Below are 15,024 nucleotides of genomic sequence, written 5' to 3'. Positions count from 1 at the left end.
CAGGTACCATTTCCTCCAAAAATAGTACTTTGGGATCCATTCAATTAGTGATTTGAAATGTGACTTTGTCAGCAAAGGATGCATTGAAGGAGAGATGACTTTCCACTTTGATTTCCTTGCTGTTGTTTGTTAAATTCCCCTAATTAGTCAACAACTCCAATACAGTTATGTTATGTGAACAAGGCGGACCCATGGTCTTCTACATGTTAGAAAATTTCATATTCATTTAATCCCAAATTGGTTGTGTTTTGAAAATAAGTTATTTGCATGGAAAAGTTTTCCCTTATAAATAGTTACCATCAACTGACACAATTATCCACAAAAATTTACGCACTCACAACTCAGCAGGTCATTGCAGTGCCTGATGGTATATCACACTGTGCTAGCTCCGAAGGTTCTATATATATTTCCTGAGTCAAGTGAGCTCAAACATGAGGTGTGGCAACATAATTATCTTCAATATCCTTGAGCTAAGGAGACAAAACAATGACAGAGTTACAGGTCTTACACCAATCTCACTGTACTTCCTGGAAGTGCAAATAAACAAGGTTTGACTGTGGTAAACGCATCGTACAATCAATCATGATGTAGACTAATTTATTAAAAACAACCACTTGGGTGAGGTGCAGTTGATCATGAATGTACATAAAACTGTACTTTGACTAGTTTTAAGAGAAGATGGTTGTAAAGCAATTTTCCAGCAAAATAAGTTTTGTCTTGTGATCTGATAAAACTGCTTCTCACATGGCTGTGACTTGCAGTTGGATACTCAGCAGGAGCAATAGATCTGAGGTAACCAACAGTTAGCACCATGTCACCTTTTCAGCAATGAAGTTGCAGTTCTTTGTTCCCAGTTCTTTTATTGTTATTCTAAGATACCAATCCCAGAACTGATTGCTCAAACAACACATTATCCAGATACACGTGCTCATCAATCTGGAATGCAATTGAAAGTAATTGTTATGATCATAACAAAATTGTATTATCTCTGTCTGCAGTATTAAAATAATCTATAAAGTGACATTTTTGCTTGCTCCCTTTTGTTCCTCCATATAGTGATTAAAAACATGAAAAATATTAAGAAGTAATTTTATGATAATCCAGTCATTACCTCTGATACAATAAAACAATGAATCCAGAAATGGATATTTGCAGAGTTGTGCAAGTAGTTTTTTGTGGCTTCAAATGAAACTGAGATGTCTGACTAAAAAGTTAGTTCAAAGTATCGAACACACTTCATGAAACACTGCAGATGCTAACAATTTTCAGCAAACATATTATCATTTAAGTTAGTCCACCGTAATAACTGAACACAGCTGAAATTTGTTCTTTTTAAATTTTGACAATAAAAGTCATTTACATCAATGATTTGAATGTGAGCATCGGAGGTATAGTTAGTAAGTTTGCAGAAGACATCAAAATTGGAGTTGTGATGGACCTCACAGTACAACGGGATCTTGTCAATGGGACATTGGGCAGAGGAGTGGCAGATGGAGTTTAATTTAGATAAATGTGAATTGCTGCATTTTGGAACAGCAAATCAGAGCAGGACTTACACACTTAATGGTAAGGTCTTGGGGAGTGTTGTCGAACAAAGAGACCTTGGAGTGTAGGTTCACAGTTTGTTGAATGTAGAGTCGCAGGTAGGTAGGGTAGTGAAGGTGGTGTTTGGTATGTTTTCCTTTATTGGTCAGAGCATTGAGTATAGGAGTTGAGAGGTCATGCTGCAGCTGTGGACATTGGTTCAACCATGTTTGGAACATTGTGTGCAATTCTGGTCTCCTTCCTATCAGAAGGATGTTGTGAAACTTGAAAGGCTTCAGAAAAGATGTACAGGGATGTTCCCAGGGTTGGAGGATTTGAGCTATAAGGAGAGCATGAATTGGCTGTGGCTGTTTTACCTGGAGCATTGAAGGCTGAGGCGTGACCTTATAGAGGTTTATAAAATCATGAAGGGAATGGATAGGATAAATAGACAAAGTCTTTTTCCTGGGGTGGGGGAGTCCAGAACAAGAAGCAAAGGTTTACGGTGAGAAGGAAAAGATTTAAAAGGGACCGAAAAGGCAACTTTTCACACAAAGGGTGGTGTGTGTATGGAATGAGCTGCCAGGAGAAGTGGTGGAGTCTGGTACAATGATAATGTTTAAAAGGCATCTGGATGGGTACATGAAAAGGAAGGGTTTAGAGTGATAGGGGCCATGTGCTGGCAAATGGGACTAGATTAATTTGATGGTTGGCATGGACAAGTTGAACCAAAAAGTCTGTTTTCGTGCTGTACATCTCCATGACTCTATAATTGAAATCAATCTAGGCAGCTTACCTAACATCACTGTGAACATCTTCTGTACCAACTAACATTTAGTTTTGACACCTACAGATCATACAAAGCTGTCCCTATCTTAAAATGACTGTCTTCTTGTTCCCACACTATCCCCCAAACCCCTGTCCCCACCATTCCCATTTCCACTGTTCCTGAAGAAAATGTATTTCAGTCCTGTGTCTGTCCTTCTTGATGACACTATTTCCTTGACTTTCTAATTGCATTGATTCCTCCTGAAATTGAATTACATAAATCTAGCAACAGACAACATACAAGAGAAGAACAGAGAAAGTTCCAGCTATTTATAAAGACCAAACTGATTAATATATGTCCTACAAGGAATGGAACCTTTCTCTGCATTATTTGTCTGCATTTGTCTGCATTATTTCTCCATTGAAATAATATTTAGTTCCTCTATTCTTTCTGCCAAAGTGCATAACCTCACATTTTCCCACAACATATTTCATCTGCCAAGATTTTGCGTGCACGCTTAACTTGCCTATACCCCTCTACCAACTCTTTTGTGTGATCATCCATTTGACTATAGTACATTCCTACCTATTTTGTGTCATCTGCAAACTTGGCATTGTTCATTTATTTTCCTCATCCAAGTCACATTTTCAGTTTTCCTACCCTCTGGGACTTTTTTCACAGTCTAAGGATTCTTGCTTTCAGTGGCAGAAGCCATGATCTGATTCAGGAATACACCATTTCCACAAATGTGAACAAAAACCAGTCTGAGGTCTGCTGCAAGTCAAAATCTAAATCAGGAAGTTCACGATCTGTATTCCTCAGTCTACACCACACAAATAACTCTGAGATCACATGCTCATCAATGGAAATTCAGAATCATTAATCCATTGCAGTCGACTTGGTAATCCAACCAACAAGTCTACAGTAAAGTACAGCTAATGATTGGCCATCCAGTTTGGTTGGCTAATGAACCTGACAAAGATACACCTGTCACAGATTACTGATATTCTTCACACCTGGCTTCAGAAAATCCTGAAAAGTGCTGCTCATACAGCTAGTATAATCCTTTCTGGACAAGCACTGTGAGTGTGAGCAATTCTATGCAACAGTAACTGCACATTTTTCACTGGTTAGATTTTAATAGTACCTATGCTCAACTGTTTAAGTCCATAAGCATTGGCTCTTTCAACCTTCATCTGCACACTTTATCAGGCAAACAGAAATTTCATAGAAGTAACTGATTTAGTGGTTGAGGTGGTAACATTTAAATGGAGTCATTTTGCATTGTAGTCAGTCAACTGAAAACACTGAACAATTTGAGTTAATTTGACTTAAAAGAGTTTACAAGTTATGGTGTGTCTGGAGTGGAAGAAATGAGTTCATAGTCCTGTTTCACGACATGGGGAGTTTCAACCATAGCTTTCTGATTGTGCAAACACTCAACTGGGAATTTCCTAATTGTTATAAATTGCTTGTACATAACCTTGAGAAGACCTCAGGACAAATCAATCAGATGTCCTTTTGCTGAAGGTGATTACCACGTGGATACTAAAATACTCCACTCAAAAGAAGTGGAGATCGTTCTGAAAAAATGAAGTTATCGAATAGCACACCCTTATTAAAGAATGTTTGAGAAACAAAATATTTGCTTGGAAGTAGAAAATATTAAAGTATTTCAATGCTATGGTCCCAGCTGATGGTGGTACAAGGCAAGTCTGAGCTTAAAAGGATACCTGGCTTGAAGGATCATAAGTTTTATTCTTCCTGTGAACAAAGGTTAGTTACTAAATATGTTCACAAGAGGCTGTTCATGTACTTTTAACAAAGTTAATTACACTTACAAGAAAACCATAAAGTATTTTACAATATACAATTATTTGAAAAACAATTACAAATACAAGAAAGATTCAATCCCATCTCCACACTAAAGCTCCTTATTCAGCTAAAATTTATTTCCTTTCAATAAGGTTTTTGCATGGATTCACTTAATGTCATTTTCTTTAGTTAATTTATTTTCCTAAGACCCTTAAACAAGCTGCAAATTCAACTAATTTATTACCAGACATTAATTCCTTCATCTCCTGTCTAGAACAGCTTTGTCAAATGTATTTTGTTTCTGCCACCCGTCTCTGGAATTTTCGTCTTAGCAACATTTTCCCTTGCTCTGGTTGTTGAGAGACAACTGTATCTCTGTTGTGGAGGCTCTACTCTCTTTGATCCAGTTTCTATCTGAATGAAGCTTCTTCTGGGCCTCTCCAGTAGTAAACTTCAAGTCTGTGAACAATTGTCCCCCATTTAGCTGAAGATGAAGGTTTCTTGGAAATTATGCCTTTAGTTGCTGTTCACTAAAACACTTGGGTACTATTTTTTTGAAAAGTCAAGGCTCCAGTGAACTGAACTATTTTCTCACTTTAGAAGCTAAGCTCTCAAACAAAAATAAGTGAAGTGTCACTACACAAATTTTAAAAAAAATCATGTTAAGATGCAGCCCTTTAAAAGACTCACTAAACCAAAAGTGTGAAAATCGAGAAAGCTGTGCTCAAGATTTAAATAAAAATGCTAAGAATCTTTTCAATGTGGCATACAATTCTTTCTCTTCAATGAGAAATGTTACCAGCTTTTTCTATGATAATTGGCTGAAAACTTTTGGAACTCCAGAAAATAAAGAAACATACAAAATTCTGAAGGGGCTCTGCAGTTAGGTAAATTGTTTCAACTTGCCAAGGGAATCTAAAAACACGGGTAAATCAGATAGGATAGAGAAGAGAATTTACTTCACTTTTTGGCAAATTGTTTCAAATCTGTTCATAAGGGTTGGATGTTCATCGTTAAATACATCTGAAGGCCGAGGTAGATGATTTTTGGTTTTTTCAGCAATTAAAGGCTCTGAGAAGCTACGGGAAAAAAATATCAGATTGAAGTCCAAAATCAAGCATGATCTTACTGAGGAGCAGAGTCGGCTCAACAGGTTGTCCTCCTCCTTTTTTCTTATGTTCTTGTCTTGTGCCAGTGGAAGTTAAGTCATACTAATTTATTTTCATTTTCACATTAACAAGCCATGACAAATAATTTATTTCAAATAATGACTTTTTGTTGCTGTCTCTGATATTAGGTCTATTGCCTTTCATGTTCCCATGGTCATGGACAAATAGTGCACCTAAGTGGCAATTTCGATTCGCATCATTGGGCCCTCATCTAATTTATCAATCCAATTTAAATGAAGAACTCAATAAATTTACGAACTGTGCACCTTTTAAGTATATTCTAACAAAGTAAAAACAAGACAGCTCGAAAGAGCAAGTTACTATTTATAACTTCATCTACGGAGCTATCAGTACCATGTTTCGGCAGTTCCTCTTCATTCCTATCCTGCTGTTTGAAGGATGCCAGATATTTTTCTACTGCTTCAATTATCTCCCTGCTGCCACACTGTGCCTTGCATATTAAAGTGGATTTCTTTTTAGGAACAGCAGTTACACTCTGAAGGGAGAGTACAGATTTGGTCAATTTACCAGCACAAAATAACCCCAATTCAGCTTTTAGCACTTTGGGATGGGATATGATCAGGAATGGGCTACTTGGTCTTCCATGCCTGCTTTATCATTCATTAAGATCATGGCTGATCTGATTTTAAAACCGTAACTCTATGTTTCTGCATACCCTCAATAATCTTTCACCCCTTAGTAATCAAGAGTCTATCTCTGTCTTAAAAATATTGAAGGATTCTGCATCCATTACTGTTTGAGGAAGGGGTTTACAAAGACTCTCAACCCTCTGAGAAAAAATGTTTTCTCATCTGTCTTAAATGGGCAACCCCTTATTTTCAGTTGAGGGTTTGGTGCTGGAAAAGCACAGCAGGTCAACCAGCATCGAAGAAATAGGAGAATCAATGTTTCAGGCATAAACCCTTCAACAGGAATGAGGCTTGTCATCCGGGAGGGGGTGGCTAGGGGGAAAGTAGCTGAGAATGCAATAAGTAGATGAAGGTGGGGGAGAAGGTGATAGGTCAGAGAGGAGGGTGGTGGCAAGTTGGAGGCTTGAGACTGAGATAATGTGGGGGGAGGGGAAATGAGGAAACTGATGAAATCCACATTAAACTCATGTGGTTGCAGGATCCCAAGGCGGACAACAAGGTGTTCTTCCTCCAGGCATTGGGTGGTAAGGGTTTGGCAATGGACGAGGCCAAGGACCTGCATGTCCTTGGCGGAATTGGAGGGGGAGTTGAAGTGTTCAGCCACAAGGCGGTGGGGTTGGTTGGTGCAGGTGTCCCAGAGATGTTCTCTGAAATGATCCGCAAGTTGTCGTCCTGTCTCCCCAATGTAGAGGAGACCAAACTGGGTATAATAGATGACATTTGTGGAGGTACTTTCTGTCAGATGTGGAAGGATCCTTTGGGGCCTTGGACGGAGGTGTTAGGGAACGTGTGAGCGCAGATTTTGCACTTCCTGCAATGGCAGGGGAAGATCCTGGGAGTGGGGTGAGGGCTCGTGGGGGGGCATGGATCTGACAAGGGACCCATGGAGGGTTTGGTCTCTCCGAAACGCTGATAGAGGTGGGGAGGGAAATGTATCCCTCGTGATGAGATCTGTTTGTAGGTGGCAGAAGTGGTGGAGGATTTCCCATCTATCTACTCCACCCTCCTCTCTGATCTATCACCTTCTCCCCCACCTTCATCGACCTATTGTGTTCTCAGCTACCTTCCCCCACAGTCCCAACCCCCTCCCATTTATCTCTCAGCCCCCAAGCCAACAAGCCTCATTACTGATGATCGGCAGATACCTGAAACGTTGATTCTCCTGCTCCTCAGATGCTGCCTGACCTGCTGTGCTTTTCCAATACGAAACTCTCAACTCTGATCTCCAGCATCTGCAGTCTTCACTTTCTCCTAAACCCTTATTTTTAAGCTAGTTCTGGATTCCCCCACAAAATGTAACATCTTTTTGACATCCATCCAATCAAATCCCCTCAAGGTCTTGCATGTTTCAATTAATTTATCATTTTCTAGAGGATACAGGCCTGGCCTGTCTTGCCTTTCTTCAAAAGGCAATCTGTTTATTCCAGGGATTGGTTTCATGAACTTCACTGAACTACTTCCAATGCATTAATATCTTTCTGCAAGTACAGTGACCACTACTGTACAGAGTACTCCAGATGCAGTCTCACCAATGCCCTAAGTAACTGAAGTGCAACCTTCCTATTCCTGCATTCAATTCCCCTTGCAATAAATCATAACATTCTATTACTCTTCCTGGTAACATATACCTAGATCTCTCTGCATCTCCGAGCTCTACAGATCTTTGGTGGTTAATTTTTGTTGGATAACTAGAGAAGACACTTTCAGTTTGGATAACCCAACAGAAGACCATGCAGTTTCGGGGTATGTTCCGAGAAATGAAATGGTGAATCTGAAGATTTCAGGTCCCGACACTGTCAACTGAATTTCAACCAGTTACTGTTTAGGACTTAATAACCATGAAACGTTCATGACAACACTTGAACCAAATAAAGGTTCACAGCAATGATACATTAAGTCATGCAGCTTCAATTCATACCCTCTATGGTTCAAATAGCATTCACTTGAAATTTGGTGCATTCTTCGACCCCTTTACCTAAATTAAAGTCCTGTCTCATATTGGCAAGTTTGAGCAACTTCAGATATGAAATATAGGTGTCAACAGATTTGTAGCAGAAGGTCAACGAGGGCAAAGGTTTTAATTTCTTATTTCTCCTCGTCGTTTTATTTCCGTTGTTAACAGGATATCACTTTTCATTGTGAAATCCCTAATTTGCCAAGTTACTAATTTGCACAAACTGTTGTGACACTGCAGTTGGGATTTCCGTGTTAATTCTGATGTATTATACTGATGTTTTTAAAATGTTTTCACAACATTCCTTCTGATGTGCACTCAAAGAATGCACAGTCTACGTCAAACAACTAAGCAACGAGCATGCAAATCAATCCAGCCTAAACCCTGATATCAGTACGTTGCACCCAAAACTCAAATCACCCAAGCTGACCAAGCAAAATTACTGAGCTGTTTTAAGTTTAGCAGCATCACTCGTTCCACTCTCCCTAAAAACAGCTTGAGATGAAAAGAACAAAAAGTGAATCGACATACTTTGCACGAGTTTAAAGTATTAAACCCACCCCTAACGATTGTGGTGCCCCAGCAATCACTCGCACATCGCGAAATCCTGAGACCAACAGATTTTTGATCTGACTAGAATATTCTTCCTTCCTTGCCGAAACATTTCCCTACCCTAACAAGCGCACCGCGCACTGCCATAAGGGTTACAATTTTCGAAGCCAGTCCACAGAGAATTAACAAATTTAAGGGAAAAATGATCCAGCCATATTCTGACATTGCCCTTTTACCGAAAGAATGTCAATACCATTTAAGTGATGCGATGCTGTGCAATTCAATGAACAATTCCCCGGCACTGTTTGTGCTGTGGGGGCACAGAGCCCGGACGCTGCCCGTCTTGCACAAAACAGACGTGCAATGCTTAAAAATTCAGTGCACGATAAGGAATCCTCCCACTGATTACAAACTCTGCTGGCAGCTCTCATTCCTCCCCCCCCCCCCCCCCCCGCTCTTGTTTCAGTGACACAACTCCTGGCACTTGGATGCACGCTGTGGGCCTGCAGATCTGTTCCAAGAGACGCACGGATGAAAGAGTAATAAATCACTTATTGGCTGGGCTCTGCTTGCCTGCTGCTCTGCAAGAGAGTCTTGTCACCGCTGCGACCCATTCAGAAAATTACGCATGCACAAAAGAAAACAATGCAATCATTTAGTTTTAAACAAACTGCTGAACACTTCTTACCTTGCAGTTTTCATATCCTGACGTCACTTGGACAGAATACGGTGTGCAATTGCACCCATAATCCTGCAATGGCTCGAACAAATTAAAGGCAGACTGCCCTCCAGAAAGCCCCAAAGCGGTCATGTTCAAATCACCTATTGATTCACCATTGCACTAACATTTGCACATATTTGAGAATCGCGACCACGTCTCTCCGCGACGTACGGAGCGGTTCCAAGATGAAACTCAGTTAATTACAGTCCATGGAGAGAAATTATGACGGCCCATCACGAAGGCGCACACTATCGCATTAACTTTGTGAACACAAACGCATGTTCACTTAATTACTTCCAAACCAATCTGTATCCTCTTAGTTTAAGAAAAGGAAATAACTTTTTCTTTTAAAAAAAACTAATTATGGAGCAGTCAAAAATATCTGCCCATTTTTCTTTTCAATTCTGCCCAGATAATGCAAGTTCTGATTTGTTTACAAACGTTGACAGAAGCAGGCCATTCAAGCCGAGTACTGTCTTCAGCTTCAGCTATTCTAGAAGATGGCTGATCTGCTTTCTCCTTCTATCCATATACTTTGGCTCCATATCCCGAGTTTGAGCGACATGGGGTTATGGTGAGATTTAAAGGAGAAGAGACAAGCAGTCCAGAAAGGACAGTCTTATCATCGGGAACATCTCAGGCCATCTTTTACACTTTACTCGAGCATTGAGGTGACTTTCTCACTGGGCATCATTGAGTTGTGAACACAAGAGAGATTACAGCTTGTTAAATGCCTCACTATAAGCATGTCTCGCCTCATTATTATTGAGCTTCCTATCTTACCAAAAATACAAAGTAAGCATGAAATTTGGAACAGGTATCTGCCTGCTTCATCACCACTTGCTTTGAAGTAACTCTATGTCATACATATCTCAAGGCACAGCACAGTCCATGGGCACAAACACACACCCCACATCAACAGACATTGGTATTTGTCATATGTCAGGCTCTAAGAACCATCATGGCATAGTTCCGATCCACTTATGGGATGCTTCTGCACTTCAGTGCTGTGTCTTGATCATTGTAATGCTGCAGCAAGGAGACTGTGCACTCGCAGATGCGCACCCAAATCACAGATTGGACCAGGCTCAACGAAGTGTGAGATATCAGGGAGAGGATGATGGCAATTGTGCTGGCAAAATAGAGAAATGTATTGACTTCTTTCCCAGAGTGCTAGACATTGCTCCAGATGACTGAGACTGCTTTAGCCCAGCTGGTAACCTCAGACCAGGCTGACAGGGTCTGGTGTCGTGGCCTCCACTGCTGGTCCTGGATGAAGAGGAAGTGCAATGTTTGCACTAACAAAGTGGGGTGCCACTTTTTCCATTTACCATGTCCAAGGCAAGTATCTGGAACAGTGAGGGGCTGTTCAGACTGATTGTGTTGCCTCGGTGCACAAAGGTTTTTTAAATTTAGTGTGGGTGGAAGGGATTGGCAGATAGGTATCTGCTAAGTTGTGAATTATTCTGGAAACAGCATGTGCAAAAATGAATCAGGCCTGAGGAACACCATTGGGGCAGTATAGGTAATGAATGAGGCCTATTTGGCAAGGTAAGGCAAGAAATATCACTGGTGCTTTCAGTGAGAATCCCTCCAAAAAATTTGACACAACTTGCACTTTATCAAAAAATTGTAAGATTCTGCCCTTGCTTCATAAAAAATGATTAATTTCAGTCTAAAAATTTATTAATAGAGCCAGTAACTACTGCTTTATGTAGGAAAAGGTTCTCCATCTTTTGTATGAGTAAGTTGTTTTTAATTGAATGGTCTAGTTCTATTTTAGTGTTCTCTTTGAATTCCCAGTAGCAATGTTTCTCTCCAAATTTTACTTCAGTCAAATTGCCCTGAACTTTCTTTATTGAGGGAATACAACTCCATGTAAATTTTCCTTCATAAATTAGGCTTCTTAAAGTGGGGATTGGGACCTGCAGTGGGTCCTGGCCTGAAGTTTAGAGATCCCCTACTGTGAGGCAACAATGGCCAACACGCAGCTGAAACCAAGTTATACCAACAGTGCTCCTATCCTAACAGGCTTCCACTCTCACTGACACCTATCTGATTTCTGCTGTTCACATTGAGAGGGTCACCACAATTTTCAAGCCTCAATATGGGAAAAATGTTTGGCAAGCACTGCTCTAAATCTTATAGTTGTGGTAACATTCTGGTGAATCTGCTCTTCATTCCATTCAGAGTTTCCTCTTTTTAAGATACAGTTCTGTTATGACCAAGTGAGGAAGGGTAATTCAGTTCCCCTCTTTTTAACGCCTTTCTGTCTGTTCCACCAAATTTTTCTCATACATAAATCAAAAATGTCAAAATGAAGGAGCTTTCTTGAGTAAAAGAAAGTAGCATTTATTTCCTACCATCCCTCGAAAAATAATAAAAATATGACACCAGGCACAAACACAGATAATAGGTTTAAAAATGGAAAGTGTCTACTACAGAAAAGAATAAAAAAGGTCCCATGTTCCTTAGCATATTCGACATTTTAGAATTTTAATTTGAGATCACAGTTGTTAGTTGTTGATTGGCATCCTCATCAGTGGCGAAAGTGAGGACTGCAGATGCTGGAGATCAGAGCTGAAAAATGTGTTGCTGGAAAAGCGCAGCAGGTCAGGCAGCATCCAAGGAGCAGGAGAATTGACGTTTCGGGCATAAGCCCTTCTTCAGGAATAAGGAGGGTGTGCCAAGCAGGCTAAGATAAAAGGTAGGGAGGAGAGACTTGTGGGAGGGGCGTTGGGAATGCGATAGGTGGAAGGAGGTTAAGGTGAGGGTGATAGGCCGGAGAGGAAGTGGGGGTGGAGAGGTCGGGAAGAAGATTGCAGGTAAAGCAGGCGGTGCTGAGTCCGAGGGTTGAGACTGAAATAAGGTGGAGGGAGGAGAAATTGGGTTGGTTGGTGCGGGTGTCCCAGAGGTGTTCTCTGAAACGTTCCGCAAGTAGGCGGCCTGTCTCCCCAATGTAGAGGAGGCCACATTGGGTGCCTCCTGCCCCCTTGACCATGACCTCACCTCCCACCACCAAACCATCATCTCCCAGACCATCCATGACCTCATCACCTCAGGGGATCCCGCATCCACCGCCTCCAACTTCATAGTCCCACAACCCCGCACTTCCCGTTTCTACCTCCTACCCAAAATGAGTTCATATAGAGCCCACCACTATGGAACAGATAATTCTTGATGCAAAATGAAACTTTCTTCCACTCAGTGGTGTTCAGAAATCAACACCACTGATGTTCTGTTTAATTTAGTCCCAAGCCCTTGCTACATTCTGAACAAAATTGTTCACCGTACATGAACTGTGTTTATTTGTATGCAGGCATTTGCCATTAACTGGGCAACCCATTGAGTCCCTAATAAATAAGAAGAGAATTAAATTGTGGATTAGGATTTACATATTACTTGTAAACAAATGTAAAAGCATGTAAAGATTGGGTCTAGTTCTATTCTTCAACAGCTGGCTTTATGAAGAAGAACATGATAGCAAAAGATGGTTGCCTAATGGTGAAGATTGCAAGCTAAGAAAAAAATAGTCAGAAAACTAGCATTATAAAACATAGCAAACAACTTTAAGTTGTCTGCCAAGTATAAATACTCACAAAGCTGACTCCATACAACAAGATTAAAATGGGCATGTGGATATAGATGATACGCCTAACAAAGAAAAAACAAAATTGCCTTTGACATGGTTGCATCCTATTGTAAATATTTTGTGAGTTGAATGTCTGTCAGTAATCAAAATTTTGAAATTGTAAAAATCTCAGATGCAAGTACAAAACGTTTCTTCAATCCATGGTTGGGCTATTGTACATTTAGCCACAGCCACCTGAAGTATCCACAGAGCAGTTCGTGAACTCTGAATCTGTACAGCTTGTTAAATCCCCTTTTATTTTCTTGAGTGCTCCAAATTAAAAATAACCAGCAACAAAACTTTAGTCTTAATCAAGAGATAGATAAATTTATTGAAAAACTATTGCTGAATGTTACAAAAAAAACTTATTAACTTAAATAAGACAGAGATGGGAGGACTGCTCTGTCTTTTCTAATTCTGGATTGTAACATATTTATTTGTTTGATCAGTTCCTGATATGGCCCAACATGTGCTTTCTCTTAGATTTAAAATAAAAAGGTTCACCAAACAGACTAATTCAATAGGCACAAAATTATTGATTCATTGTAAATCAGAAATAAGGATGCAAAATTGGTTAACACATTTAATTTGTATTGTCAAAACATAAACATTTACATCTCGAAATAACTCAAAATACACAGAAACACCAGATTTCTTTCTTCCAGTCACTTTTCAAGTTGGCAATCAGGTTTCACTACAGGGGTGCTTCAGAAAGACACGATATGAACTGAGCAGCCTGCTCCTTAGCAGGCTTCTCCCAACTGAAAATTAGATTAGATTAGATTACTTACAGTGTGGAAACAGGCCCTTCGGCCCAACAAGTCCACACCGCCCCGCCGAAGCGCAACCCACCCATACCCCTACATCTACCCCTTACCTAACACTACGGGCAATTTAGCATGGCCAATTCACCTGATCTGCACATCTTTGGACTGTGGGAGGAAACCGGAGCACCCGGAGGAAACCCACGCAGACACGGAGAGAATGTGCAAACTCCACACAGAGAGTCGCCTGAGGTGGGAATTGAACCCGGGTCTCTGGCGCTGTGAGGCAGCAGTGCTAACCACTGTGCCACCGTGCCACCCACAATTGAACACAAACTCAAACTTGCAAAACACTCTTCAAACAGAACAGCTCTAAAACCTTGTCATAAAAACAATTGGGTGTTTTGTGAGTTCAAGCAATTGAAACCAAAAATTATTTGGATCCATGTGGTTTCCAAGAAATGCCATGTTAAAAAGAAACCTCCAACGTGTCTTTTGACTGATCTTTTTAAAAAGAATCCAGGCGTCTACATGATCTGTAAAACTCAAATCCATGTAAAAATTAAAAAATATGAAGCCATCATTGCAATATATCTTAAACTTTCACAGATTGCATAAAATATCAACAACATTCAAATTGTGAATCTCGATTCACATTTAATTTTCTGGATTGTGCAAATATGTCTCTTGGGGACAGGATCCTGGTTCTAATTGGTATTCAGTTCTCAGAGAGTGAGAAACATTGTGGATGAAATGTCTGTTGCTTTCAGAGAATTTTTGGGTAACAGTCATTTCTATAAAATTTTGTGAAACAAATGGGACACTTTGTGGGAACCCAATTAATGGAAGACTCAATGATGGTCAGATTTCAAATGGTCCTGATACTGGATGTACACATAGAGTCATGGGGTAATTACAGAGGAAGCCGTAGTAAAATTCAAACAGGTTTCCACAGGTGAATCTCATAGCATAACTGCATGCAGAATTTTTAAAAATGTATTTCTCTTACTACTTCGACATCTCTTTCACAAAATCTTAAGAGTACTCCCTGTAACATCTGCTAAAAAGATCAACATTACTTGATCTACCTCAACCTGTCACAATATTGCACCGCTCTATCAAATCTAATTTCAATTTTGTTTGTTCAAAGGAAAACAACCACAGTTTCTTCAACCAAACCTTGTTGCTAAAATTCATCCCCTGTAATATTATGGTAAATCTCTTCTGCACTCTCTCAAGGACATTCACATCCTTATTGAAGTGTTGTCATTAAATTGGGTGCAATACTTAGGTATGGCTGAAACAGAGTTTTCTTTTTTGAAAAGATTATCTTTCCAATCAACCTGTTCCGAGATGTTATTACACATCTCTGGAGCAGGTGAGACTTGAACCTAGGCCTCCTAGTCCAGGGGGTAGGAACATTATGATTGTGCCACATTCTGCTCAATACCTTGAAGGAGCCCAAGAACCTTTGC

General features: G+C 40.2%; 1 protein-coding gene across 4 annotated transcripts in view; it reads right to left on the bottom strand.

The window, feature by feature from the left end:
* The window catches only part of LOC140482942 (transcriptional-regulating factor 1-like), a 280,570-nt gene extending 271,268 nt beyond the window's left edge, over positions 1-9,302 (bottom strand). For 3 of the 4 annotated variants that reach the window (XM_072580708.1, XM_072580716.1, XM_072580712.1), the window contains exon 1: positions 9,122-9,302. The gene's annotated coding sequence lies outside the window, so the exon portion shown is untranslated. Of the gene's footprint in view, positions 1-338; positions 371-9,121 lie in introns of those variants that run through there. The other variant, XM_072580714.1, reaches the window with a different exon arrangement.
* Between the last annotated feature and the right edge of the window lie 5,722 nt (positions 9,303-15,024).

Source organism: Chiloscyllium punctatum, chromosome 11, assembly GCF_047496795.1.
Source record: "Chiloscyllium punctatum isolate Juve2018m chromosome 11, sChiPun1.3, whole genome shotgun sequence".
NCBI classification, from domain to species: Eukaryota; Metazoa; Chordata; class Chondrichthyes; order Orectolobiformes; family Hemiscylliidae; genus Chiloscyllium; species Chiloscyllium punctatum.
Note: the sequence above shows the minus strand (reverse complement) of the source record. Positions and strands in the feature narration are given on the sequence as shown.